Raw genomic sequence first — 5248 nt, forward strand, 5'->3', positions numbered from 1 at the left:
CATACAACATGGTGAACAGCAGTAAGGATTGTGCATACAACATGGTGAGCAGCAGCAAGGATTGTGCATACAACATGGTGAACAGCAGTAAGGACTGCACATACAACATGGTGAACAGCAGCAAGGATTGCACATACAATATGGTGAACAGCAGTAAGGACTGCACATACAACATGGTGAACAGCAGTAAGGATTGTGCATACAACATGGTGAGCAGCAGCAAGGATTGCACATACAATATGGTGAACAGCAGTATGGATTGCACATACAACATGTTGAACAGCAGTAAGCATTGCCCATACAACATGGTGAACAGCAGTAAGATTGCACATTCAACATGGTGAACAGCAGTAAGGATTGCGCATACAACATGTTGGACAGCAGTAAGGATTGCACATACAACATGGTGAACAGCAGATAGGATTGCACATACAACATGGAGATAAGCAGTAAGGATTGCGCGTATAAAGTTGAGATCAGCAGTAAGCATTGCACATACAACATGGAGATCAGCAGTAAGGATTGCGCATACAACATGGTGAACAGCAGTAAGGATTGTGCATACAACATGGGATCAGCAGTAAGGATTGCGCATACAACATAGAACATAGAACATAGAACATAGAACACAACATGGTGAACAGCAGAAAGTCCCCCATAACAACCACCCTATTACTGTCACTCATCTCCTGAATCACCTTCCCTATCCTTTCTTCAATGATTCATGGTGAACACCAATAAAGATTGCGCATACAACATGGTGAACACCAGTAAAGATTGCGCATACAACATGGTGAACAGCAGCATGGATTGCGCATACATCATGGTGAACAGCAGTGAGGATTGCACCGACAACATGCTGAACAGCAGGACGGATTGTGCATACAACATGGTGAACAGCAGGATGGATTGTGCATACAACATGGTGAACTCCAGTTAGGATTGCGCATATAACATGGTGAACACCAGTAAGGATTGCGCTTACAACAGTACGATCAGCAGTAAGGATTGCGCATACAACATGGTGAACAGCAGTACGAATTGTGCGTACAATATGGTGAACTCCAGTTAGGATTGCGCATATAACATGGTGAACACCAGTAAGGATTGCGCTCACAACAGTACGATCAGCAGTAAGGATTGCGCATACAACATGGTGAACTCCAGTAAGGATTGCACCAATAACATGGTGATCAGCAATACGGATTGCACATACAACATGGTTAACAGCAGTAAGGATTGCACAAACAACATGGTGAGCACCAATAAGGTTTGCGCATATAACATGGTGAATAGCAGTAACGAATGCACATATAACATGGTGAACAGCAGTTAGGATTGCGCATACAGCTTGGTGAACACCAGTAAGGATTACGTACACAACATGGAGATCAGCAGTAAGGATTGTACATACAACATGGTGATCAGCAGTAAGAATTGCGCATACAACATGGTGAACAGTAGTAAGGATTGCACAGACTACGTTGTGATCAGCAGTAAGGATTGCACAGACAACATGGTGAACAGCAGTAAGATTGCACATACATCATGGTGATCAGCAGTAAGGATTGCTCATATAACATGGAAGTCAGCAGTCAGGATTGCACATACAACATTGTGAACACCAGTAAGGATTGCGCATAAAACATGTGAACACCAGTAAGGATTGCGCTTACAACAGTGAGATCAGCAGTAAGGATAGCACATGCATCATGGTAAACAGCAGTATGGATTGCACAGACAAGATGGTGAACAGCAGTAAAGATTGCGCTTACAACATGGTGAACAGCAGTAAAGATGCGCATATAATATGGTGAACACCAGTAAGGATTGCACATACAACATGGTGAACAGCCGTAAGGAATGCGCTTATAACTTGGTGAACACCAGTAAGGATTGCACATCCAACATGGAGATCAGCAGTAAGGATTGCATACACATCATGGTGATCAGCAGTAAGGATTGCACATACAACACAGAGATCAGCAGTAAGGATTGCGCATATAACATGGTGAATAGCAGTAAGGATTTCACATACATCATGGTGAACAGCAGTAATGATTGTGCATCCAACATCGTGAACAGCATTAAGGAATGCGCTTATAACATGGTGAACACCAGTAAGGATTGCACATACAACATAAAGATCAGCAGTAAGGATTGCGCATATAACGTGGTGAACAGCAGTGGGGATTGCGCATACAACATGGAGAACAGCAGTAAGATTGCGCATACAACATGGCGAACAGCAGTAAGGATTGCACAGACTACATTGCGATTAGCAGTAAGGATTGCACAGACAACGTGGTGAACAGCAGTAAGATTGCACATACATCATGGTGATCAGCAGTAAGGATTGCTCATAGAACTTGGTGATCAGCAGTAAGGATTGCACATACAACATGGTGAACAGCAGTAAGGATTGCACAGACAACATGGTGAACAGCAGTAAGATTGCACATATAACATGGTGAATAGCAGTAAGGATTTCACATACATCATAGTGAACAGCAGTAATGATTGTGCATCCAACATCGTGAACAGCATTAAGGAATGCGCTTATAACATGGTGAACACCAGTAAGGATTGCACATACAACATAGAGATCAGCAGTAAGGATTGCGCATATAACGTGGTGAACAGCAGTGGGGATTGTGCATACAACGTGGGACCAGCAGAAAGCATTGCACATACAAGATGGTGAACACCAGTAAAGATTATGCATACAACATGGTGAACAGCAGTATGGATTGCACATACATCATGGTGAACAGCAGTAAGGATTGCTCATACATCATGGTGAACAGCTGTACGGATTGCACATACAACATGGTGAACAGCAGTAAGGATTGCACATACATCATGGTGAACAGCTGTACGGATTGCACAGACAACATGTTGAACAGCAGTAAGAATTGCGCATACAACATGGAGAACAGCAGTAAGGATTGCACAGACTACGTTGCGATTAGCAGTAAGGATTGCACAGACAACATGGTGAACAGCAGTAAGATTGCACATACATCATGGTGATCGGCAGTAAGGATTGCTCATAGAACTTGGTGATCAGCAGTAAGGATTGCACAGACAACGTGGTGATCATCAGTAAGGATTGCACAGACAACATGGTGAACAGCAGTTAGGATTGCACAGACAACATGGTGAACAACAGTAAGATTGCACATATAACATGGTGATCAGCAGAAAGGATTGCACAGACAACATGGTGAACAGCAGTAAGGATTGCACATCCAACATGGTGAACGCCAGTAAGGATTGCACATACAACATGGTGAACAGCAGTAAGGATTGCACATACAACATGGTGATTAGCAGTAAGGATTGCACATACAACATGGTGAACAGCAGTAAGGATTGCACATACAACATGGTGAACGCCAGTAAGGATTGCACAGACAACATGGTGATCAGCAGTAAGGACTGTACAGACAACATGGTGAACAGCAATAAGACTTGTGCGCACAACATGGAGAACACCAGTAAAGATTGCACCTGCAACATGGCGAACAGCCGCAAGGATTGCACATACAAGATGGTGAATAGCTGGAAGGATTGCACATACAACATAGTGATCAGCAGTAAAGATTGCACTGACAACATGCTGAACAGCAGTAAGGATTGTGCATACAACATTGTAATCAACACGAGGGATTGCAAATACAACATGATGAACAGCAGGAAGGATTGCGCACACAACATTCGAACACCAGTAAAGATTGCGCATACAACATGTTGAACAGCAATAAGGATTGCACGTGCAACATGGTGAACAGAAGTAAGATTTTACATACAACATGGTGAACAGCAGTAAGATTGCACATACATCATGGTGATCAGCAGTAAGGATTGCTCATATAACATGGAAGTCAGCAGTAAGGATTGCACATACAACATTGTCAACACCAGTAAGGATTGCGCATAAAACATGTGAACACCAGTAAGGATTGCACATATAAAATGGTGATCAGCAGTATGGATTGCACATTCAACATGGTTAACAGCAGTAAGGATTGCACAAACAACATGGTGAGCATCAATAAGGTTTGCGCATATAACATGGTGAACAGCAGTAAGGAATGCGCATATAACATGGTGAACAGCAGTTAGGATTGCGCATACAGCTTGGTGAACGCCAGTAAAGACTACGTATACAACATGGAGATCAGCAGTAACGATTGTGCATACAACATGGTGATCAGGAGTAAGGATTGCGCATACAACTTGGTGAACAGCAGTTCGGAGTGCGCACATAACATGGTGAATAGCAGTAAGGATTGCACATGCAACATGGTGAAGAGCAGTAAGGATTGCACATACAATATGGTGAACAGCAAATAGGATTGCACATTCAACATGGAGATAAGCAGTAAGGATTGCGCGTGTAAAATTGAGATCAGCATTAAGCATTGCACATACAACATGGAGATAAGCAGTAAGGATTGCGCGTATAAAATTGAGATCAGCATTAAGCATTGCACATACAACATGAAGATCAGCAGTAAGGATTGCGCATACAACATGGAGATCAGCAGTAAGGATTGCACATACAACATGGTGAACACCAATAAAGATTGCGCATACAACATGGTGAACACCAGTAAAGATTGCGCTTATAACATGGTGAACAGCAGCATGGATTGCGCATACATCATGGTGAACTCCAGTAAGGATTGCACATATAACATGGTGATCAGCAATACGGATTGCACAAACAACATGGTGAGCACCAATAAGGTTTGCGCATATAACATGGTGAACAGCAGTAACGAATGCACATATAACATGGTGAACAGCAGTTAGGATTGCGCATACAGCTTGGTGATCAGCAGTAAGAATTGCGCATACAACATGGTGAACAGCAGTAAAGATTGCACAGACAATGTGGTGAACAGCAGTAAGGATTGCTCATACAACATTGTGAACACCAGTAAGGATTGCGCATAAAACATGGTGAACACCAGTAAGGATTGCGCTTACAACAGTGAGATCAGCAGTAAGGATTGCACATACATCATGGTGAACAGCAGTATGGATTGCACAGACATGATGGTGAACACCAGTAAAGATTGCGCTTACAACATGGTAAACAGCAGTAATGATTGCGCAAACAACATGGTGAACAGCAGTAAAGATGCGCATATAACATGGTGAGCACTAGTAAGGATTGCGCATATAACATGGTGAACCCCAGTAAGGATTGCACATACAACATGGTGATCAGCAGTAA

Source organism: Chiloscyllium plagiosum, chromosome 3, assembly GCF_004010195.1.
Source record: "Chiloscyllium plagiosum isolate BGI_BamShark_2017 chromosome 3, ASM401019v2, whole genome shotgun sequence".
NCBI lineage: Eukaryota > Metazoa > Chordata > Chondrichthyes > Orectolobiformes > Hemiscylliidae > Chiloscyllium > Chiloscyllium plagiosum.